Raw genomic sequence first — 27,283 nt, forward strand, 5'->3', positions numbered from 1 at the left:
TGCTCAGCGGTGGGACATTACAGGCTGAATCGTGAAATTTTATAATGACAATCATTTTTACTTTCATGTTAAAATTGTAATAAATCCAAGAAATAATGGAAACACACCTGGACAGCGTTTTACAAAATGTCATCGTTCATTTTAAACGCAAATCAAATTGTTTTGCAAAAGTAATCCAATATGACATAAGCTCTATAACATTACATGGAAATTTACACAAAAATTTAATTCCAAACAAATTCATAAATCATTATAAAATGGCAAAAATAAAACCCTTAGCGATTATTAATTGCGAGCCATATTTACTTTGTCAACAACAATTCATTAGTATTCATAACAAACTTGCTAGATTCCTGTAAACAAGGTACGTTAAAAACTTACCGAGTCGAAATAAATGAAAACAGGGATTAATAGCATTGTCTAGACCCTCGTTCCTTGCTCCCCGAATCCCCGAAACCCCGTTCCTACCGTAAGCAACTTAATGCTTGTTATGGGTAACGGCCGACTATTATAGCTAAATATTTTTTTCCTAATTCTTCTCTGCAGAATCTACATTCCGAATCCGTGGTAGCTTTTTGTTGTGTGTTTGTCATTGAACTCCTCCAAAACAGCTGGATTGATTTAGCTAATGGATGGTTTGAAAACACAATCGGACCCGGTAGGTGGCGCTGCTATCGGTATGTCGGTGGGATCCGCTAGTATACTTGTAATTTGTAGATTGATGATTCAGCTGAAAATTGCGTTTGGAGCCTTCTTGAATAAAGTAATATTAGATTTTCAATATGGGCGACCCATAACCCGTATAGCCAAGCATTGAGCTGGTTTTTATTCTATTTGAAAGGATAGCGTATATTATTACACCTCGTGTAAGAAATTTGAGCGTAGTGTATTCAATTCCGAGTGTGTCTGTTGCTAGTCTTATAGCTTAATATACCTTTTGGCGGGAACTTTTTCCTTGTACGAACAAGGCACCGATGATTACTCTTCAAGATTAATTGACTGTGTATGGTATGTGTTGACGTATTCTGGCAAAAGTTGTTGGCTTGTAATCTGATTACTAGAAATAGTCGACTTGTATAGTAGTCCAAGCTATAAACAAATAAACACTTTGGGTTTTCTAATTAGGTTTGGTTTATATCTATACTATATATATATATATATATATATATATATATATATATAAACGCGCTAATATCAGGAATTACTTGTTCGAATTGATTTTGTTGTTGGATAGCCCATTTACATATAAAGGCTATAAGCTTTTTTCCCTAAAATTAAAGCACGTGAAACCGCAAGGCACAGCTAGTTTAACACGTTCAGTGCCACCGACTCGCCCTGCGTGTTTACGTTAATTTTATTCCAGTGCCGGTGACTCGCGTGGCGAGTTCAGTGTTTTTCGGTAATATTATCAAAACGCTTCTGTATATTCTGTTCAAAATTACATTGTAGACTTAATATGATATTATTTAAACATTTACATGGTGGCCTGGATGTAAAGAACATTTTTACATTTGAAAGAAAAAAATATATTCTGCAATGCCATGAACTCGCTAGGCGAGTTCAATGCCGCAGATTCACAAACTTTAACGTCGTCAAATTAATAGCTTGGATACTACTTATAATATGAACCTAAAACAGAATGAAAGCATCACAAACATCTAAATAACAGATAAATTACGGTTTTATTAACACATATGGTTTTGTTTGATTTTTAGTGGGTTGATGTGGCATTCACTGTAAATCTAATATCAAATTGGATAATTCTTTTTTTCGTGTTTGTTATTGTTAGGACAAGTTTCGTTTCGAAGAAAATTAAAAGATTTTTTTTACTAACATAATATAAGTTTTTTTTTTAATTCATGATATGAAATGTGAGTGAGTGAAATACACTCGAGATCAAAGAAATTGCACACCCCCTACATTTTAATTTTGACCGCAAGTATTTTTTTAATTTAATGTTGTTTGCAAATACAACTTGAATTAAATTGAAGTACACATTGTTAGCTTTCTAAAAATCCATTATGTGTAGCTTTGACCTTCGAAATCATTACAATAGCAACAAAACAATAGAATTACCCAAATTCACTCGTTCGGGTAGTTCGGTTTGTAAGACTTTGAGCAGGTATAAAAGGTTAAAAAAAATATATTTTTCGAAGACAATGATTTGTTAATACGAGGTATTGCCCCTCCCCCCCCCGCCTGAATAACCGCTTCCATTCGATTTTTCATTGTAGAAATATATTTTTTTTTTACAAACATTTGCGGTATGCTGTCCCATTCTTCCTTGATTGCGGTTTGGAGCTCTCTTAGACCTGTCGGCGGTGCGATTCTTGCCCTTACTCTTTTCTTTAGTTCATCCCATAAGTGCTCAGAAAGAATTCTTTCAGAAATATTATTAGTATAAAATATAACCTTAAAATTAACTACTGTATAAAAAGTTGAGAACCACTGCCTAAATTACGAAACAAACTTTCCTTCTTTTTTATCCTTTGAGTTTTTTGCCATGTTTTTAAGTTAAAACACACTTAATAGTCCTCAAACACTTTATACTTCCGATACAAACGTTACGGAGACTAAGCCGGCCACAATAATAACAAAAGATAAATTTTACCCTTACATAATGCCAGTGAACTCGCGTAACGAGTCCATTCAAATTATATTGCAGTGCCGGCGACTCGCTTGGCGAGTCCAACGTGAAATGTATGCGGCATCCGCGAAGACATCATGAAAATCGTAGTGGCATTGAACGTGTTAAGATATAAGTCAAAATGGCAGCACAATTCCGAAGGAAGTGAAATGTCATATACATGATAACTAAATAATTGTGCTTCCTCGCAAACGAAAGAAATCGACTTCAATTACACCGAAAGGAAAGCATAACGTGGGTAGATGAAAAAATAATCAAGTAAATACGCATTATTAGATATAACTCAAAAATTACTTTTTAATTTAATTTAACATGACACACAGTACATTTCGATTAAAACAAAAATCATCGAAATCGGTCCTCCTAGTCAAAAGTTCTGAGGTAACATATATAAGAAAATACAATTGACTTGATAACATTTTCCTTTTTTGTAAGTCGGTTAAAAAGGAACGAAATATGATATTTATAAAGCAATTACACTCCGTGATATCTTAAAAAACGTTTTCAAAACAAATCAACAGTAAGCGTTTCGTGTAAGCACGAATTCTTACGCCATGTCACTTTGTATATGATCTTGTACGTTCTGGCACCCAGTTATCCGAGAATTGTTTAATTTATTAAAATGCTCTAACGGATAAACCTGTCTGTCATTCGGATTTTATAAACGCGAGATGGGAGTGACGTTGTGAGATGTTTCTTGTTGTCTGTTGTATATTTATTATATATAAATGAAAATTAATGTTGCTAAGCGTATAAAACTTAACTTGAGAATGTTTCCAATTCGGCTAATTTTTTTTTTGTATGGTCCATAAGGACGGAAGGTTTTAATACAAAAAATAATAATAAAAGAAAATAATTTTTTCTTTTAAGTTTTGACAGAACGAAGTCTGTCCGGGCAACTAGTATTTCATAAAAGACTATATATATTTCATAAAAGACTGTATTTACAATTAGCAACAAGTGGTCGTCAAGTGGTTGAAATTCGATTATAATTAATTTAAATTATAAGTTTGAATATTGAACAAAAGAGTATATATTATGCGTGTTGTGTCAAATACATGGTAGTGTGTGTGTAATCTTTTTTTATTTATTAAATGTATTTTTATGCATGATTAAAAAAAATATAAGCATTCTGCACTCCTTCTCTATATAAATTATGTTCGACATATCATACTTCTCTGTCCGCGTAATTTTGGTAAAAAGGGGTAGAAAGTTTTTGCTTCACGTAAGATTATTTAATTTACCGGTTCTCGTTAGTAAAATACAGATTCGTCATTTTACAATTTTAATTGCATTTATGCTGGTAAGCTCCTTTGGGGTTGGCAACGTGGGTCGACAACGCGCTTGCGATGCTTCTGGTGTTGCAGGCGTCTATAAGCTACGGTATTCGCTTACCATCAGGTGCGCCGTAAGCTTGTTTGCCGACCTAGTTTTATGTAAAAAAATATAAAAAAACATTAAATGTCTATCTTTGAGGTTTTGTCATCAACACACTTGATTGAAATGAGATATTTTCTATGTTGTGAGGTCTTGTTGCTCACTTCTTCATTCATTCATTTGAATTAATGGCTTTCATTAGCGCTAAAATAGTATGGATGAATTTGCCATGTCACGTAGAATGGAGAAGTCGTCGGGATAAATCGGTGGGGTCAGTATCAGCCTCATAATTTAGAAGACCGTGGAAGTAGGCATTTTATGGTTCATCTTTAATCGGTTTTATGATAACTTAAAAGTAGCGTATCGTAACATAGGACAACGCTTATGTTTTAAATACGATTAACACATTTGAATTTGGTTTGTTATGGTATTAAATAATGTAAAAATGTATTACTTTTTTTTAATAGTTATATCTACTCATATTACGAAGTGTAACTTCTGAATATGTTTTATTATGGATGTTACGTTTTCCAGAAGCCATAGAATTAAAACGCTATAAATATACTAGTGTAATATTTCATTAATCAAATTACTTCATATCATATATACAATATTATCCTGTTCCTGTATTCAGCAAACGTTTCGTTTTGCTAACGATACGTTAAATTAGGAACAGGACATGCGTTATCTAATTCTATAGTTCTTCGAATCATTAAGATATTTCTAACATACACACACGGTCGTCTGTTCCTATTTAAGCAACTGAATGCTTGTGTTATTGGTAACAGCCGACTGGTATAGTTATTTTTTGATAAAATATACTTAGAAATAATACCTACATAAATACAAATATCACACGAATAATCAGGCGCTATGGAACCCGTAAGTCGCGGAGCACAAGATCCACTACAAGCTACGCCAACGCCTAGTCGAAAATAAGTTATCAAGATAATATAAAATAATTTTTAACAAAAAAAAACCGACTTCAAACAGGAAACTAAAAAGTGAAAAATAAATTTACTTAGTACAAAGTAATTCGTATTTTGATTTAGTTAATCAGAAATGATTAAATAAATATTTTATAATTTTGAAGTCGGTGCCAAGTAAAACAATAACTACTCTAGTATCTACTCGTAAGTTGTACTCAGTTTTCTTTCATATTTGTTTCATTGATTATTAGGTTGAATACTGTTATTATTCTGTTATTGTTTCGACATATCTAATAATATTTTTTGTACTTGTTTGTTGTGTGTGTGTTGTTTGTATTTGTTATTCTATCCAGGTTGTATTTGTATTGTATTTACTTGGCACCAACTTCAAAATTATAAAATATTTATTTAATCATTTCTGATTAACTAAATCAAAATACGAATTACTTTGTACTAAGTAAATTTATTTTTCACTTTTTAGTTTCCTGTTTGAAGTCGGTTTTTTTTTGTTAAAAATTATTTTATTTTACAATTTTTAGTGATGGGTAGACCTAACAAGGATGCTTTTTCTCTTGTGTCGGGGGACCGGAAACATACACAATACACAAGCACAAACACCCAGACAATGACAAACATCTATATGGCCGATACAAATATCTGTCGTGCGCGGAGATTGAACCCACTAACGCCAACGCAACAGCCGGTGCTGTGACCGCTGCGCTAACGCGTCGACATACTATGAGTAAAGTTCGCTATCAGGTGTACGTACTAACAACCGCGACTGACAGCCTAGCGTGTTCTCTGAGGCTAGGTTGGGAGAACCACAAGGATTAACAACTAGACCGAAAATAAATATTTGTATAAACATAAATATCCACTCCGAGCGGGAATAGAACCTGCGACCGTCGGTGTTTAGGCGCCGCCGACACCGCACATGCACCATTATATCAAAGCGGTCGTCAAACAGCAAAAAGTAACTGCTGTAAATTGTTGAGAAATTCCCTCGAGTGTTTATGGGCTCCATCATCAAACCTGGTCCTGCGACACAGATGATCACACAGCAGGTAATTGCTATAAATCGTTGAAAAGTTCCCTCGACCATCTTTCGTCTCCATCATCAGACTGTAATGGCACTTGTAACTCATATAGGTGCAAAGTTCTCATCAATAGAAACGAATTAAGTTCAAACAGCAGGTAATTGCTACAAGTCGTTGAAGAGTTCCCTCGACTATCTTTCGTCTCCATCATCAGACTGTAATGGCACTTGTAACTCATATAGGTGCAAAGTTCTCATCAATAGAAACGAATTAAGTTCAAACAGCAGGTAATTGCTATAAGTTGTTGAAGAGTTCCTTCGACTATCTTTCGTCTCCATCATCAGACTGAAATGGCACTTATAACTCATACATATGTAAAGTTCTCATCAATAGAAACGAATTAAGTTCAAACAGCAGGTAATTGCTATAAATCGCTAAAGAGTTCCCTCGGCTATCTTTTGTCTCCATCATCAGACTGTAATGGCACTTATAACTTATACAGGTGCAAAGTTCTCATCAATAGAAACATTAAGTTCAAAAACCAGGTAATTGCTATAAATTGTTGAGGAGTTCCCTCTACTATCTTTCTTCTCCATCATCAGATCGACTCCAGACCTTTATTAAATAGTAGTGCTTTATAGTACTTAATGAAAACATGTTTAAATTTACTAGTCACCCTTACGATTTTTGAAATTTTCCCTCGATTTCTCTGGGATCCCATCATCAGATCCTGGTTTCCTTATCATGGTACCAAACTATGGATATCTCCTTTCCAACAAAAAAAGAATTATCAAAATCGGTTCATAAACGAAGGAGTTATCCCCGAACATACATAAAAAAAAAAAAAATATACGGTCGAATTGAGTAACCTCCTTCTTTTTTTGAAGTCGGTTAAAAACAGAAAATGTAGTCTCTATTCAGTATGGTAATTTTCAAATAAAGTTCGCTATGTATTATATATAGATGTACGAGTATGTATATTCTTTCACTTTGTAAATCATACGTAATAGCTAGGAGCTGGCACTAAGTTATGACCTCGTACGGAATTTCATTTTCTGTAGAGTTGTATCTTGTGATGTTCATACAATATGACAGGTATATTTTAGCGCCTAACACTCAAAGACGGTTAGCTCATATCCTATGAATTTACCGCTGTGATTTCAGACTCAATAAAATTAACTCATATGATGTAATAATTATGTTGTTTTAGCTGTCTTTAGTTAGTTTCACTATCAGCTTTATAGATATGACTAGCTGACCCATAGTTGAAAAATAAGGGATAGTGGTAGAAGGGTAAAAATGAAGGGTTGTATGTATTTTTCAATGATCAAATCGTAATAAAATAAATATAAAATGTTTTCTGAAAAAATGAAAAAAGAAAAATATTTGGAGTGGATCATTCTTATCATTTAGGGGTATGAAAAATAAATGTTGGCCAATTTCTCAGACCTATCCGGAATGTACAAAAAATTTCATAAAAATCGACCCAGCCGTTTCGGAGGAGATTTTGATTTGAATAAAGCTATTTCAATTTTGATTTGCAATGTATTTTCATTAGAGCGCACTCCGTTAACAACTAAAATACCAAAAATCTCAAATAGTAGATTTGAAATACAAGCTTCGCCTTACACAAAGACAAAAAAGTACCATTAATAACTAACTACTAAATATGACTAACTAATATAACTATGAATAACTAAATATGAAAGAAAACTGAGTACAACTTACGAGTAGATACTAGAGTAGTTATTGTTTTACTTGGCACCAACTTCAAAATTATAAAATATTTATTTAATCATTTCTGATTAACTAAATCAAAATACGAATTACTTTGTACTAAGTAAATTTATTTTTCACTTTTTAGTTTCCTGTTTGAAGTCGGTTTTTTTTTGTTAAAAATTATTTTATTTTACAATTTTTAGTGATGGGTAGACCTAACAAGGATGCTTTTTCTCTTGTGTCGGGGGACCGGAAACATACACAATACACAAGCACAAACACCCAGACAATGACAAACATCTATATGGCCGATACAAATATCTGTCGTGCGCGGAGATTGAACCCACTAACGCCAACGCAACAGCCGGTGCTGTGACCGCTGCGCTAACGCGTCGACATACTATGAGTAAAGTTCGCTATCAGGTGTACGTACTAACAACCGCGACTGACAGCCTAGCGTGTTCTCTGAGGCTAGGTTGGGAGAACCACAAGGATTAACAACTAGACCGAAAATAAATATTTGTATAAACATAAATATCCACTCCGAGCGGGAATAGAACCTGCGACCGTCGGTGTTTAGGCGCCGCCGACACCGCACATGCACCATTATATCAAAGCGGTCGTCAAACAGCAAAAAGTAACTGCTGTAAATTGTTGAGAAATTCCCTCGAGTGTTTATGGGCTCCATCATCAAACCTGGTCCTGCGACACAGATGATCACACAGCAGGTAATTGCTATAAATCGTTGAAAAGTTCCCTCGACCATCTTTCGTCTCCATCATCAGACTGTAATGGCACTTGTAACTCATATAGGTGCAAAGTTCTCATCAATAGAAACGAATTAAGTTCAAACAGCAGGTAATTGCTACAAGTCGTTGAAGAGTTCCCTCGACTATCTTTCGTCTCCATCATCAGACTGTAATGGCACTTGTAACTCATATAGGTGCAAAGTTCTCATCAATAGAAACGAATTAAGTTCAAACAGCAGGTAATTGCTATAAGTTGTTGAAGAGTTCCTTCGACTATCTTTCGTCTCCATCATCAGACTGAAATGGCACTTATAACTCATACATATGTAAAGTTCTCATCAATAGAAACGAATTAAGTTCAAACAGCAGGTAATTGCTATAAATCGCTAAAGAGTTCCCTCGGCTATCTTTTGTCTCCATCATCAGACTGTAATGGCACTTATAACTTATACAGGTGCAAAGTTCTCATCAATAGAAACATTAAGTTCAAAAACCAGGTAATTGCTATAAATTGTTGAGGAGTTCCCTCTACTATCTTTCTTCTCCATCATCAGATCGACTCCAGACCTTTATTAAATAGTAGTGCTTTATAGTACTTAATGAAAACATGTTTAAATTTACTAGTCACCCTTACGATTTTTGAAATTTTCCCTCGATTTCTCTGGGATCCCATCATCAGATCCTGGTTTCCTTATCATGGTACCAAACTATGGATATCTCCTTTCCAACAAAAAAAGAATTATCAAAATCGGTTCATAAACGAAGGAGTTATCCCCGAACATACATAAAAAAAAAAAAATATACGGTCGAATTGAGTAACCTCCTTCTTTTTTTGAAGTCGGTTAAAAACAGAAAATGTAGTCTCTATTCAGTATGGTAATTTTCAAATAAAGTTCGCTATGTATTATATATAGATGTACGAGTATGTATATTCTTTCACTTTGTAAATCATACGTAATAGCTAGGAGCTGGCACTAAGTTATGACCTCGTACGGAATTTCATTTTCTGTAGAGTTGTATCTTGTGATGTTCATACAATATGACAGGTATATTTTAGCGCCTAACACTCAAAGACGGGTAGCTCATATCCTATGAATTTTACCGCTGTGATTCTCATCATTTCAGACTCAATAAAAGTAGCTCATCATTACAGCCTATACAGTCCACTGCTGGACATAGGCCTCCAGAAGTCCACGCCAAAAACAACGTGAACTCATGTGTTTTTCCCATAGTCACCACGCTGGGCAGGCAGGCGGGTTGGTGACCGCAGGGCTGGCTTTGTCGCACCGAAGACGCTGCTGCCCGTCTTCAACCCGTGTATTTCAATGCCAGCAGTTGGGTGGTTATCCCACCACCGGTCGGCTTTTTATGTTCCAAGGTGTTAGTGGAACTGTGATATCCTTTAGTCGCCTCTTACGACACCCACGGGAAGAAAAGGAGTGGCTATATTCTTTAGTACCGTAGCCACACAAAAGAAGCTTGCTCAAGCACATATTATGATGTAATAATTATGTTGTTTTAGCTGTCTTTAGTTAGTTTCACTATCAGTTTTATAGATATGACTAGCTGACCCATAGCTGAAAAATAAGGGCTAGTGGTAGGAGGGTAAAAATGTAGGGTTGTATGTATTTTTTAATGATGAAATCGTAATAAAATAAAAATAAAATGTTTTCTGAAATAATGAAAAAAGAAAAATATTTGGGTTGGGTCATCCTTATCATTTAGGGGTATGAAAAATAAATGTTGGCCAAATTCTAAGACCTATCCGAAATGTACAAAAAATTTCATAAAAATCGACCCAGCCGTTTCGGAAGAGATTTTGATTTGAATAAAGTTGTAAATGTATTTTCTTTAGAGCGCACTCAGTTAATAACTATGTATACCAATACCTAATATATACCAAAAATCTCAAATAGTAGATTTGAAATACAAGCTTCGTCCTAACACAAAGACAAAAAAGTACCATTAATAAACCAAATCACACACCTTTACTCCACACCTAAATGGCAAAGTTCGTGGTAAAGTAATGAAATGACGATGAAAACTCTGGTTGCTAATTCCACAAAAACGCCACTATTTATAAGCTTTTTTTGATGTTAGCTGGCGATTTTGGCGATTATACGTTCATAATATCACTACCTACAGAATACCTACACTAACCTATTAAATAGTATTTTGGGTTATGATTGTGTTTCTATTGTGGTTAAAATTTAACCATTTGGACATATACAAGAAAACTTTTGAAGCAAAACTTCTTTATGTACGCTTGCTTGACTTGGGGAGTGAGCTGGTGAGTGTGTGACGAGAGCGTTATGAAAAGTGTGATCGGGTGAAGTGAACGGAAGTTGAGAGAGAGATAAATATAATATACTAGCTGACCCGGCAATCGTTGTCTTGCCGCTAAACGCTATTAAAAATAGGGGTTGATGGTAGAGGGTTGAAAATTTAGGGTTGTATGTATTTTTTAATGTTGTATCATAAAAAAATAGAAATTAAAAATTTTGTCTAAAAAATAAAAAAAATTTAGGGGTGGACTACCCCTAACATTTAGGGGGATGAAAAATATATGTAGGCCGATTCTCATAGATACCGGATAAGCACACAAAATTTCATCAAAATCGGTCGAACCGTTTCGGAGGAGTATGGCAACGAAAACTGTGACACGAGAATTTTATATATCAGATAATAATATAAATATAAGATATGATAAGTTAGTGGAGACAGAAAGAGTGAGAGTTACGTTTTTACGAAGTTTTTCTTCGTTTTTTTTTGGTTATGTCATTAGAAATATGTAGGGGAGGTGTTTAGATATCATTGTATGCAGAAGACGGTAAAATTAAAGGAAAAATATTTCCAGAGCATGGTTTTATATTTTTAAAAGAGTTGCACAATATTTCTAGTGTACTCAAAAATAAATAGTTTAGTTAGTAATAGTACTCGTAGTATAAATTAGTTATAGAAGTTACAAATGTTTAAAAATTTAATCTCTAAGAGTAAACGGGAATTAAATGTTTGCGTTTAATTTTTACGATTGTTAAAGTTAATTGAAGTCAGACGAATAGGAATACAATATTGTAGGCGTTGACTTCGAAACAATAAAATTAAACGAATTTCGATTTAAGAGAAATTAAACTTAAATAAAGGATATTTTCTAATACAAAACCGCTGGTAATATTGGAGTGTTGTAGTCTTGACTTAGATTGAAGATTATAATGTAAAGTCATCCAGACCTCCCGTGACCATGGTTGCTGTAAAGTATCTGAAACGTCAAACATGTAAAAAACCTAATAAACCGCAATAAAATACGAAAAATTTGTTTCATTATAATGAGTGAAATTCGCGTAAACATTTGAAAACAATATTAAATTAAATATTTTAGTTAAATAATCTGACTAAAGGCTTTTAAATTAATCTTTTTAAGATTAATTTTGTATAAATACATATTTGTATTATGTAGAATCTAATAATATCGGAAATATGCAAAGATATTGAAAATATTGCATCAAATATTTGCATATGCAAAGCGTTATTCATATATGCGGATGCAGTGTTGTTTTACAGTAGTTAAGTTTAAAGTTAAATGAACTGCGTTGAATTTAACTTAAATATTATTTCAGGTTGTTTTTTAACCGACTTCAAAAAAGGAGGAGGTTACTCAATTCGACCGTATATATATATATATATGTATGATACTGGGTGTACTTACCGATTTTGATGATTTTTAATTTAATCGAAAGCCGATGTTTATCCGATGTTGATGTTTATCATGTCACATTTAAATTTTATCGAGATCTGATAACTACTTTTTGAGTAATCTTTGATAACGCGTAGTTACTTGACTATTTTTTCGTCGATCTACGTTGTATTACTTGTCGTTGTAATTGAAGTCGGTTTTTTTTTCGTTTGGCAGCAAACACAATTATTTGTTATTTCATTACATTTTAAAGAAATATTTTTAGTCATTTAAAATGAACAGATCAATTTAATTTATTGATTTAATTTAAAAAAAAATGGAGTTTTAATTATTACTTTCATGCGCTCAGTGGGTTTAGGACTCGGTGGGTGTCAGGTGGGTCGAAAGTTGAAAAATACAATGCATGAACTGCGAACAAAGTACAGTGTTAAATATATAGATACGGTTTAAATTCTTTTTCCTCTATTCGTACAGTTCTTATCGAGGATAAAAATAGTTGAAATGTGGTCCGGCGTCCTTCAGCTTTTCGACTTTTAGAGAGACTCAGTGATTTGCGGTTGAAGTGGGTAGAGGCGGCGAGTGAACCGTTCCGCTCGGATTCAAGGAAGTACTCGTAGATGTTGTCTGGAGATTTAAGAATGACTTATTTATAGTATATCTATCTGCTTGATTTTTTTGTTCTAATAGTATTTTACTTGCGTTTTTTTTTTGGATGGATAAATAAGTGTTAGTTACTCTGTCACGAAAAAACTACTGAAATTATTGTAGTCTCGTAGATAGCTAGATATCTATAATAACACATAACCTATTTTTTGTACCGACACCACATCCGTGAGGATCGAAAATTACGCGAGTGGAACCGCAAGGCATAGCTTGTGATACATAGTTTTATCATACACAGTATTTCTAGAATAGTACGTGAATATTTAATTACAATTTAACAACTCTTTCAGGTTTTATCGCGGTTTGGTTATTCGTTAACCATAAAATATTTTACGTTGATTGCGTGTTCGGAAGCGACACGAGAGTGTCAAAAGGTCTCGGACCAGTCATAAAGGCCAATCACTTCCGCGTTGCGTTCGGATACACGTATGGTGTTTTACGTGCGCGATCGGATACGCCACAGAGGTTTATTTAGTTTTTTAAATGGCCGACGTTTCGAATACTTTACAGTTTACAGTCTCCGGTCGACCGTCCGGGCGGAAAATCCGAAAAAGTTGTTTCATAATGAGTGAAATTCGCGTAAACATTGGAAAACAATTTATAATTACAACTTCAAAAAGGAGCAAGTTCTCATTGGACTGTTTTTTTTTTTAATATGTGTAACCTCAGCCAGTTTTGTGACCGCTGCGCCAACGCGTCAGCAAAAATCGCGTATATGAGGTAGACTAGAGGCAAATATCCTTACAGAAGATCACAGTTGAATAGCACTCCTTTCAAGCAGTGTTATGTTACTGTGAGTAGTGAGTAGTGGTAGCCAGAGCTCCTGGGGAAGATAAGGGGCAGGTAGCAGGTAGCTTTCCATCAGGTGAACCATACGCTGTTTGCTGACCTACTTGTTTAAAAAAAATGAAATCAATTTAGCATGAGTAAAACTATATCGAGGTTTAATACTCAATTAATATAAACGTTATTCAAACATAAATTCGTTGGAATTGTTCGTCAATTAATAATCAGTTAATTATCGATGGTTTCCGGCGAGGATTAAACCGCATTTCGATACTAAATGCGTCCGTTTACCGCTTTCACCTCCGGCAGTAAATTGGAGAGAAGGGTGTATCAGAGCCGGATTTAAGGTGTAAAGGAAAGTTAAGGGAAGTTGAAGGGGAAAGTTAAAGGAAGGTTAAGGGAAGGTTGTATGCTCGCTTATGAATAAATTTTGTGTAAGCTTTTCAGATGTTTGTATTGATCTAGGTCCAGTCACAATATTATTTTGCTTATTATATATGTTTTGATTATATCAGAATAAAGTTGTATTAGTGTTCATATTTTATCTGTGGCTGTAGATGATTTACTCTATTATGAATTGTCTGTGCAATATACTAGTCTCGATTCGAAATTAATAACCGGCGTTTCCTTATAATATAAATAACAAGTTGTCATTTTTTAATTAATTTATTTACCAATATTTATATATGACTACTAGCTCACTCGGCAAACGTTGTCTTGCCGCTTAAGGTTATTTAAAAATAGAGGTTGGTGGTAGAAGGTTGGCAGTTTAGGGTTGTGTATTTTTCAACGCCAAATCATAATATAATAAAAAATAAATAATTTATTTAAAAATTAAAAAAAATATATGCTAATATACCCTTAACATTTAGGGGGGTGAAAAATAGATGTTGTTCGATTCTCAGACCCACCCAATATGCACACAAAATTTCATGAGAATCAGTCAAGCCGTTTCGGAGGAGTTTAACTACAAACACCGCGACACGAGAATTTTATATATTGGATTTGTGACTTTGAAATCTATTTTATCTCCGAAATATGACCAAATTCTTATAATAATTGTCAAATCTGACTAACGTTTCTTAAGCATATGTAATATAGTGTAAATTTATCTATCTCAAAACTTACGATATTCAGGCCCCTTCTTTGCTGTTAGCCCGGGGATAAAGTTCACTTTTTTATCCGAATCCATCCCTGCCCACCAAAGTAGGACGGAGTTGTCATTCGGTAATTCGCAATGAATTATTACAGTCGCTCGCAGCGTTTTTCTCGGACCCGACATTAATTATCAGTAGACTTATTTGTCCAATAAATGATCGGACAGTCGATTCTGTATTAGGATTTTGATGTAGGTATTATTAACGTAATGTCTGATTACTTTTGTTTGAGTATAAAAGAGAGTTGTTTACGTCGATACATATTACAAATGATAGATAACTTGCTTGGCTTTATCTGCTTTTTTATATTTGTGTTATATTGTTGTCTGGTTGTTTGCCTTGTGGGTATTCTACCATGCCTCGGAGAGCACGTTAAGCTGTTGGTCCCGGTTGAATATCATAGATATCTAATAGCGATCGTTACTCATATTAGGGAATATATCGGCTAACCCGCAGTTGAGTAGCATGGTAAATTAAGCTCCAATCTTTCTCCTGAATGGAAAAAGAGGCTTGTGCCCAGCTGGGGATGGGAAGGGATGTTATAGGCAGGATCGTATTCCCCGATCAACACAAAGTGAGCAGGCTTCAAGCCTTTTTTTAATAAAGTGCCTAATCTTAGCCTAGTAGTAAAACATATAGAGAGAATCCTCAAGCTTCCAAAGCCATGATTATGTAACCTCTATTGTGGCTGGGAAGGTTAAAAGATTATACTTGACAGTTTCCCCAAACCTAATAGCGGTGACAATGAGATGCCTATGTTTTTGGTTCCAGCCGATTTATGTACTTAGCGATTTATGTACTTAATTTTGTATACATAGTATTTGAATACTTTTACATAACCAGGTCGCTAAATAAGTTTACGGCTCACCTGATGGTAAGCGATTACCATAGCTTATAGACACCTGCAATACCAGACGCATCGCAAGCGCGTTTCCGACCTTACTCCCGACCATCCCCAGGAACTCTGGTCACCTTACTCACCACAGGAACACAACACTGCTTGAAAGCAGCATTGTTTAAATTCGTTTACAACATTCAGACTCATAGCGTAAATCAAACCTACAATCACGAAGCAAAAGGCTCACTTCAAACTGTACCAAAAAATGTCTATAACATTTTCACTAAATGAATGAAATAAAAAAAAAAAAACACATATTTTAATTTAGACTATTAGCGTACGTGAAAGAAGTCGCAAATTATTTTGTATGTGTGTATAACTGTAAATGTGTGTGTGTGTGTGTGTGTGTGTGTTGTGTTTCGTTTTCTTTTGTTAGTTGCGAGGCGACCAGCATTCCGTAAAATAATATTTTAAGCTCGAGCCATTTTGTATAATGTGTAGTTTTGTTACGGAGGGCTTTCACGTAGATTGAGTCATTTGAAATTGTGTATTTTTGGAGCTTTCTGAAACTTATTGTGAAGCTGGAATTTTTATATAATGTATATATTTTATATTTTAAATTTAAAACTTGGAACTATTATACTACTAATACCTTATTGAAATAATAAATACGAGTTGGGTGCCGCGGTTTCACCCGCGTTGGTTTGAGGAAAAAATAGCCTTCCTTCTTCTTAAAGCATACCTAACCTTCCTTTTTAAATAGTTTAAATTATAATATTTTTTTAGTTGTGGAATCCGGTAGAGCAATCAATTATCTATAAAATAATATATAATAATTTCGCTTCAGCCTGTAATATCCCACTAGTGGGTATAGGCCTCTTTCCCCATGCAGGAGAAGGATCAGAGCTCAATCCACCACGATGCTCCAATGCGGGTTAGCGGATATATTCCCTGCTATGAATAACGATCGCTATCAGGTGTGCATGATAACAACCGGGACCGACGGCTTAACGTGCTCTCCGAGGTACGGTGGGGAGACCCACAAAGACTGTACAAACACCCAGACCACGGCAAACACCTGTATGGCCAATACAAATGTTTATCATGTGCGGGGAGCGAACCCGCAACCGCCAGCGCAACAGGGACAATCCATGGTTGCAACCGTTGCACCGACGCGGCGTTATAATAGTTTAGGTGGAGTAATTGTGAGGTTTTTTTTTAAAGGGGAGTAATCATCTTAACCTTAGCGTATCAATATACAATACATATAATAGGCGTAACCTCTAGCTTCACCAACTTGAGCTTTCTGATATTTTGCAACAGTTGTCAAAGGAACAGAAAACTTATGTCTAAAAAACACTTAAGAAAAACTTTACTATTTTCATTAATTTTTTTTTTTGGTTTTTGATATTTTGTAAAAGTTTCTAGTTTACGAAAATTTTCGAGAAAATTTACTTGACTGAGACAATTTACTTGAGAATTTAACGATTATTTAATGTTTATTAAATAAGTTTAACAGGACAAAATCTGTCGGGTCTGTTAGTTTGTATATAAATATGACTTTCTAATCGTCTCAGGGACTTAGAGCCTACTGGAGCATTATGTGCTCACTATGTAATTACAAGTATTAATATATGCGCGTTTTGTTGAAAGGGGTGGCTTAGACAGGCTCTCCTGACGCTTTATACATATATTTCTCATAAAGGTTGTTTAAGCTTTTACTAAGTTGGCAAAACTGAAATTTCACTCTATATGTAGATATTATTAAACATATATATACTATATTTTGAAGACTGAACTACATATGTAAAAAGAACTTGTTTTAAGTGTAGCACTATTGGGAAATTTCTTCTTATGATGAAATAATACTGCTTTTAAGCAGTGCTGTGTTGCTGTTGGTGATTAGGGTGACCAGAGCTCGTGGAGGGAATAGGGGATATGGTTGGCAACGCGCTCGCGATGCTTCTGATGTTGCGCTAGGTGAGCCGTACGCTTGTTGCTGACCTACTATAAAATGAATCCACCATACGGCGCCACAGTTGTTTGGCGGAGCTTTAATGTAATACCATCATGTAGAGATGTAATGAATGCATTAGAATTTCTTTCAATTTATGCAAAAAGATGAAATAAACATGAAACACTTAAAAATAAATTAGTTTGTTTGTTAGGAGAAGAATATCATTTGTATAAAACTCTCATTTAATTACAATTTGAGAATTAAGAGAAATGACGCAGCAAGCTCGTCATCAACGGAGGCAATGAGCCGTGACGTGCTTCTTTGAAAAATAAAAACTTGAAATGAACCAATGCCTTATTCCTGTTTGATGTTGTTACGTTCTTCTTGAGACCTTGAGAGAAGAGATGATGATGACGATAAACGATGACGAAAGACATTTTTGTCACTAGATTAGGAATTTATGAGTAGCAATATTGTTAAAAAGTTCACATGGAAAATACAATATACAACCTTAACACAAGTAGTCAAACAGTTGTTTTTTCACATGTTACAAAAATAGTTCACATATTACAAAAATAGTTATGCTGTGTGGATACGGCAGTACAGAATATAGCCACTCCCTCTCTTCCCGTGGGTGTTGTAAGAGGTGACTAAGAGATAACACAGTTCCACTACCACCTTGGAACTTATAAAGCCGACCGATGGCGGGATAACCATCCAACTGCTGGCTTTGAAATACACAGGTCGAAGACGGGCAGCAGCGTCTTCGGTGCGAGAAAACCAGCTCTGCGGTCACCAACCCACCTGCCCAGCGTGGTGACTATGGACGACACATGAGTTCACGCCACTTTTGGCGCAAACTTGTGGAACAGTGGACTGCGATAGGCTGAAGTGACAAAAATAGTTCAAAACGCAATAGTTGGTTTCCAGGATTTCTTGAAAATATAGAGAGTTCGTGGTTAGTTCATTAGTGATGTATACTGTATACATTATTTTCTAGAAATGTTTTTTTTTTAAATCAGAGACTAAAAAATAACGATGCTTTCACAAAGAGCGGACTTGAGCATCAAAACTTTTCTTTTAAAAGTTAAAAGCAAGAAGTTTTTCGTTATCAGGAGCATGCAAACGTGTCTTCGTTTCAAACAAACAGTTTTGATAAATTTGTACGGCAATTTGATGCTTGGAAACTTTGGCGAACTGACAAATCGTCAGTAGTTTGCAATGAGTCTGCATCTCGTGAAATCCGCAAACTTGACAAATTACCGCTTCGAAGATACGTAAGACGTGAAACTTTTCTCTGGGTTTAGTACTTTAATTTGAAAAAGTACTTTCTATGACTTTTTCAGATGAAATTTTTAGACAAATAGAATTCGTAACAGAAGTAGATGTCTTTGCTTATAAATGAAATAAATAAACCCTTCACACTCAGCGGCCCCAGTAGAATTTTCTCCTGTCAACATCTATATGGCAAATAAGAATGTCTCTTTAAGCGCGTTAAAATCAGGGGTTCAAATTAAAAAAATAATATTTGTGTTGGATGACCCTTTACCGATATAGGCTATTTTTTTCTCAAATTAACGAGTGTCACAGTATATATATGTATAAACCAACTGGTATATAATATAACTTTCAGGATTGGCAATTTACTTTACACAACTTTGTATTGTTTTTTATCTACCTGTGTCGCAGTTGATTAAACGGAACGGGGTCACGTTTCAGAGATGTGACAGTAAAGTTTCGGGCAGTAATCGTGTCCTTAGTGTTCACGAAGCTGCGGGGGCTGAAGATATGCCATTGTTATTCAGTGAACAGCGACGCTATCCCGGGAGTGATTCAATAATCCCGGGGCATCGATCTATCACGTTAGCAATCACCGCGGTTTTGCTTGAACTAGTACAGTTGCATTTTTGTTACTTTAAAATAGATTCTCTTGTATATTCTTGTGTGGAATGTTATATTTTGACTTTCCACATGTTCTTAATTTGACAACCCGCTGTAGGGTAGCATGGTGGATTACGTACGCCCTGATCCTTCTCCTATATAAAAAGAAAGTGGTGTATGCCAAGTAGGTGATGTAACAGGCTTTTTTTAGGATTTTTTTTAGACTTCGACGCAGGACTAAGTACTAATAAAGCAGCTTTGACTTAACTGAGACAGAGGTATTTATAAAATAAAATAAAAAAATAATAATTTGTATCACTTTAAAGGTCTTAAAAGATTAACCCATTCTTATGAATGAATTGGCCTCAATTAGTAGATAGTCAACAGCACCTGGACCGCGCGACGGTATTTTGCATGATAAATAATCTCTTGGAAACTGACCAAGTTCTTTATGAAAGTTTTCATCTAGATTGTCCATATTTCGCGAAGGCCTTTCCACATAATTTATCTTTTCACTTTTTAAGCACCACTCTCGCTAAAACAAATGGCCGAATTTAAAAACCGTTTAGTATCGCCCGGAACCTTTTTGGTACTTTGCTGTGTGCCTGGTGATTATTTTTTTTTTATTCAAATGTTCACAATGTTTACTTTATCTTTCTGATTTTAATTAACGTGTTCTTTATTATCTTTTAGTTTTTATTTATTTAGTCTATTTATATCTAGATGTACCATGCGGTTCCACCTGTGTCCGAATAAAATTATCCCGTTGCGTACAATTGCTGTCGCATAACATTAAATCAAAAACTAGTATATAATTTTAACTACAATATCAATTGTGCTAATCTATCTTTTTATATTTAGTTTTTACATTTAGACAGAACGGTGGTTGAAGCGAGAAACTTTTAAAGTTGATAAGTTTCATTCTCACTTAGAGCGAATACCTATTTAAATATAAAGGACGGTTTTTGTCCTTGGTTGACTTCTAGTTCTCTCATCGATATAGACAACCATAAAATCTTCTCGTTTTGATTTTCCTTCATAATTACATTAAAATCTGTCACATAAGGTGTGTCAATCAAGCAATGGTAATTATATAAGAAAACATCCTAACACCTGGAGCGCGTCGATAAGTAAAACAAATAAAAATTTTCATTTTTTCAAAAATTTGATAAAAACGTCCTCATTCGTTCATTCAATCAAGATCCGACAGACGAATGAAATACGAATGGGGACGATAACAACCCTCATCACGAGTACCTTCGAATTCGATTAGATTTAATGAATTGAAACATTTTCATGACAAATAAACACTTTTAATATAAATCAAAATCAAAATGAAAAATAATTTTATTCAAATAGGCTTCAAAAGCTAATTTTAAAGTAATTATAATTTTTTAAAGTGAAGCTATCGTCGATTGAGAATGTAGATTCTGCAGAGAAGAATCGGCAAGAAACTCCGCAGTTACTCTTTTGAAAATAATATATAAACTGTGTTTTAGTACATAATTAATAATATCTTTCTTGAAACAGCGTCACCAAGTCTTATTAATTATTATTACCAAAGAATTATTTATACATTATTTAATTATTTATAGATTATTAATATATGATATAATTTCTGTAGTATTTTAGATCAAAACATCATATATAAATAAATAAAAGCAATCCATCAGTCATTGCTTTTAAAAGTCACACAAATTAATGCAGACCTCGGGCGTTTTGCATAAATTTAATGTGACTTTTGAAAGCAACCTTTTTATAAAATAAGTATATCGACATATGAAAGGGACTTTCCACATATATGTTATAAATCACTTCAAAGTCACATTATATGTTACATGTGGCTTTTATCCAACGAGGGGAATGTTTCCGATCGTTTGTGGAGATACCACGCTCGCTTTGACGAATGAAACTTTCAGTAAAACTTGATTTTTACTGAAAACTAGAAAACTTTTTAGTTCTATAAATTTTGATCGCGATATAAATAAATAAATATATGTGTATGTTACACACGGTCGTCTGTTCCTATGATAAGCAACTTAATGCTTGTGTTACAGGTAAAAGTCGACTGTTATAACTATATATAACTATATTTTTTTTGATAAATATACATAGAAATAATACATATATAAATATACAAATACAAATATCACACCCAGACTCAGGTAGAAATCGAACCCGCAATCCGCGGAACAGAAAGCACTACAAACTGCGCCAACGGGCTAGCCAAACAGTACGCGTGTTATGTGTTCAATTTCAATAGTATAAATCGTTAATGTTTTATAACGATTCAGATAGTGGGATGTTGCCGCTGGGCCTTTTTCTACGTGGGATAGAGGTCGGAGCTTAATCCAACACGTTACTACACTGCGAGATGGTGAATGTATAAATCTGTATAAACCCGTTACTGCCGATTGATATGTACACACACCACAATACCGGAGCGATTTTCCATATATTTTCTTGCTAATATAAAATAAAAAAAACGTCCTTTGATACTGAAAAAAAAATACACATTAGTTCCAAATCCATCCATATATATCTACAGTAATAAATATTCTTAATAATATGCATGGATGTAGCTTTATTTATAAATCACATGTATGTATGTATGTTTGTATGTATGTAGGGTAAGTATAAATTTAAAGTAAAAAAACGATAATGTCTGCGTTGCGTTGCGTGCGGTTCGTCTGAGTGTACATTTGAATAATTCATTCTCAATTTCATTTTATTACTAAGTTCGGACTCGGCATTCGTAAATACTTCACTTTCAAATACACAGCTACATTTTAAAAGCTGTTTCGATGTTTATTTTAAATACAAGTTTGAACTATTTTTTTTTTAACAGACTTGAAAAAAGGAGAAGGTTCCCAACTCGACTGTAATATTTTTTTATTTATAATTATATTAATTTATGATACCTCTGATACTTCAGAACTTTTTACTTAGTTGGATTTCGTTGATTTTTTTTTAATCGAAAGGTTGTGCTTGTCATGTGATCACATTTTAATTGAATTGAGATCTGACAAGTATTTTTTGATATGTTTCCAATAATGCGTAGTTATTTGACTATTTTTTCGTCTCAGTTTGTCGTTGTATTACTAGTTGACGTAGTTCTATAATATTTTAAATGCGTAAGTTAGTGAGGATGAATGTATGTTTATGACTCATTTACACACAAATTTCTGATCTGATTGTAATGAATGTTCGTACGCAGATAATTGGAGATCCAGGATGACACATAGTCTAATTTTTATCCTGATATTTCCACTGGATCAGAAATTATGCAGGTGACACTGTGCAATTCAGATAGTTATATATATATATATATATATATATATTTAATATATAGACTAGCGCTTGACTGCGATCTCACCTGAAGTCAAGTGAAGATGCAGCTTAAGGTGGTGCGCGCTTGCCTAGAAGATGCCTATTCACTCTTGATTTAAAGATACCCAAGTTATAGTTCGTTGGAAAAACGGAAGCCGGAAGGGCATTCCAAATTTTTGCGGTGCGTATTAGGAACGAGGAAGCAAATCGTTTAGTGCGAGATCGTGGGATTTCAACCACATAGCGGTGCAGATTCATGCGATGCCTTGCGGTTCGGTGGTAGAAAGGTGATGGTGGAACCAAATTGTGTAGTTCTAGAGCACACTCTCCGAAATATAACCTGTAAAATATTATATAAATAATATTATTTAACAAAATAATAAAAAATACTAAGCTTTTCACCTAGATGACTTTGCAGTTGTATCTGATTTATTCAGATATACTGTGGTATAATTCTTTGTTTGCATCCTTGATATTTTACATTTACAAATACTGCCTTCGTACAGTTTCCCGGTGTGCTTGCTTGTTTATTATTTTCTTTATGTTGGTATCGGATCGGAATACACTCGTTTTGTATTGTTAGTTTATGATGTTCTTCAATAATACCGTCTGATCTACTGAGATCTCGGTTTTGAATATTATCTGAAAGCACGTTTTGTGTCTAAATCTATGGAATGAAAACAAATACACCTCCATATTGTAATGCTTTATCTTCGGTTATTCATGTTTAGTTTTGGTCATTTCTATTTATAGCGCTAAACTAGAGTTTTAATGATTTATATTATAGTAATTGGTACGAAATAAAAAAAAATACTGAAAATTCAATCAATTCATAAAATTCATTGCATCGCTGGATAATTGGAATTATTATTTACATACCTTCCATTTAATATTTCGCTTACATTTTGAAAGCGTATTTCGTGATATTTACAGATGGACGACGAATTGCAATTAAATTCAATGAAGTACGTGAAATTTATTGAATTTTATTAACTTCAGTTGTTTTAAATATTTCGAATATTATCGTGAAGTATTTATTGTCAATGTTTGGGCTTTTTATAATGAATGCGGTGTGATTGTTAATTGTAGGTACAATCAAGTATTGACCATTAAAATCAGAGTGTTCTGTACTCGTGTAGGTCTTTTGATAGCAGAATTTTTGCATCCAAATCATCGCCAGAAAAAGGCTAATTGTAATAGAAAAATCACTGCATCTTGGGTTACCTTTTTTAACGGCGTAACCTATGTTACCTTATTCATAATATGGGGAGGCTTATGTCCAGCAGTGGACTGCGATAGCCTCAAGTATGATTATGATGATAAATTGTGCTTAGATATTTCCTTATTTTTTAAGCAATTGTTAAAATGTATCACTGTATACGCTTCAGCCTGTAATATCCCACTACTGGGAATAGGCCTCTTTCTCCATGTAGGAGAAGGATCAGAGCTTAATCCACCACGCTGCTCCAATGCGGGTTGCGGATATATTCCCTACTACGAGTAACGATCGCTATCAGGTGTACATGATAACAAACGGGACCGACGGCTTAACGTGCTCTCCGAGGCACGGTGGAGAGACTCACAAGGACTGCACAAACACCCAGACCACGGCAAACACCTGTATAGCCAATACAAATGTTTGTCATGAGCGGGGATCGAACCCGCAACCGCCAACGCAATAAGTACAATCCATGGCTGTACCAGTTGCGCCAACGCGGTGTCAATCACTGTATGCTTTCCTACAAACAAAAAAAATAAAAAATAAAAATAAAAAAATAAAATTATGATGAACCTAAGTTAGCCTGTTCAGCTTCCTATATATCTTATAGTCAGTATATAGTCAGTATCCAAACAGCTTTCTGTTTAAGGCAAATTATATCTTTGTATAATTATCTGAATGTTTAAATATCGCTACCCATTCTTCGGCATTACCATACATCGTCTTGGCGAAAATTTATCAGACACATATAAATTATAGCTTACGACAATCAGGAAGAGTGTAGCTTTCGATTGTTAAAAGAATTTTCAAAATGGCTATAATGGTTTTAGACATTAGCCCCAAAACCTACTCGTAATATAAGTACAGGTGTATTTCATACTTTCCAATCCATTGATCAATCCATTGATATCTCTGAAGCCGATCCACAACTTAAGCCGAACCGCTCAATATCGACGCCTTAAACTTTTGCTACTTCTACTTATCTTGTCTTCGTGTTCGTCGCGATCCATTTCCATTTACTGCTGAGTTCGTGATGTATTTATCGACTTTGTAACTTCGCATTAAGTTAACAATATTCAAAATATCGTATTTTAGTTGCAAAGCTAAAGTTTTGTAACTGATGACAAAGTACATATAAATTATTAATTTTATGATTACAAAGAGTGATTACAACATAATAATAGTAATGAAGTGACTAATGTTAATACTCGTAGTACAATTACATTTTATTGTGCGATTTGAAATTTCCCAAAAAAAGATGTCGAAGTATTGTAAGGTACAAACTATTCAAATATAGTTCTATTCAATCTTTGGACAGAGAAAATAGTGAATACATCGTATACCTTTTTTTAATAAAACTATGACGGCATACAAGTGTACCGCTCACCTGATGACAAGCACTTACCGTAGCTTATAGACGTCTGCAACACCAGAAGCATCGCAAACGCTTTGCCGACCCTATCCCCAATTCCCTTCAGGAGTTTTGGTCACCTTTCACACCACAGTAACACAACACTGCTTCAAAACAGTATTATTTAGCTGTGATCGTCTGTAAGATCGAGATACTACCCTATTCAGGCTACAGTTATATGTACATATAGACAGTTATATCACATACTTATGTACATATAGACATAGTACATATGTACGCAAACTAATACATAAACAACCCACGACATTCACACGGATTAACACATTTTTTTTCCGTTTAAGGTATCCTAAGTGTGAAACAAAATATAATAAGTACATGATACTCGTAATACATAGATATGTAATGTAATATTTTCGTCAATGAATAAGTCACAAAAATCACTAGAACAAACACTCTTTTTATCGTAAAAATTATACAAGCTCCATCTCTAATTCCTACGATGAACGCGTTCGTTTAAATAAAGCTTGAAAAACATTTTTAAATGTATATAAAAATTGAAGTAATTCATTTCCGATCGTAAAATGGTCTTAACGCGCTGCCAGCGATCACTTCCCACCTGTTGTCGGTTCATTTGCTCGAGTGAACATTTTCTTAAAGCGATTTGTTACGAAACATCGAGCTACCGAATCGGAAGTAACGTTCTGACAAAGATTTAACTTATTTTTGTATTTCAATTTAGAAATGTGTGATAATGTTACGTAAAGGATAATGATGATTTTACAAATTCTAGGAAATCAATTTGAAGTTTAGTAAAAAAAAACACCATATTATTCAGTATATAATTGAATTTATATTAAATTATTTTTAAAAGAGTAAATATTGACTTTTTTGTCGATTCTTCTTAGTAAAACGTAAAATCCGAACCGGCGCTAACTTCACCTGAACTATATAATTAATTTATAATATAGATAATTTTCAAATTTGGTTTTTTATACAAATAGATCGGCAAACGGCTCACCTGGTGGTAAGGAATCACAGTACCTAGTACGCCTGTAAAACCAGAAACTTTCGCAATCGTGTAGTCGACCTTTCCACCGACCCTCGCCAGGAGATCTGGTCACCTTACTCACCACAGAACCATAACACTACTGCTGTACTATTTAGCTGTAGTCTTACGAAGGTCGGGCTGCTCCATAATGCTAATATAAATTATAACAACAGAAGGCCATTGACAAGTTTCCACGTGTAGCAATAACTTAACAATAGTGTTGTGTTGGACAATTATGAAATGAAAATATTAAACAGTATTCATAAAATCGTTCATAAAGAAAAAAATGTGAGCAGACGAAAGTTCTGTGTTTGTAAGTTGTAACAGTTCGGTTCATTTTAAACTTTTAGCTAACAAAGCTTTTATTATGAGCCGCTATTATGAGCAGAATATTTCCTGATGTACCTTACTTCAATTAACTTGTTTTTTAATTTCGATTTCTGAATGTTATGTTTCTTTTCATGTTTTCCTTTCTATTAAAATTTTTAAAGGTAATATGATACTTGTTCGCATCACGTAGTGCTTGATTAGCACTGGCTATTTTGCCACAACTCGAAAACGTGACTTGAAACATTTGTCTATCTCTGTATTATCAATACTTAAATATCATTAAATTAATAACCGGTCCCGCCTGCCCAGCGTGGTGACTATGGGCAAAACACATGAGTTCACGTTATTTTTGGCGTAAACTTGTGGAGGCCTATGTCCAGCAGTGGACTGTATAGGCTGTAATGAATGAATGAATGAATGAAATATCATTAAATTAATAATAATACGAATAAATAATAATACGAGAAATAATAATACGAGAATAAATAATAGGAATAATAATACGAGATTTAACTCAATGTGGAACACTCACTCCGTCTTCGTTTAAGTT

The sequence above is a fragment of the Melitaea cinxia genome, chromosome 12 (genome assembly GCF_905220565.1).
Source record: "Melitaea cinxia chromosome 12, ilMelCinx1.1, whole genome shotgun sequence".
Lineage (NCBI taxonomy): Eukaryota > Metazoa > Arthropoda > Insecta > Lepidoptera > Nymphalidae > Melitaea > Melitaea cinxia.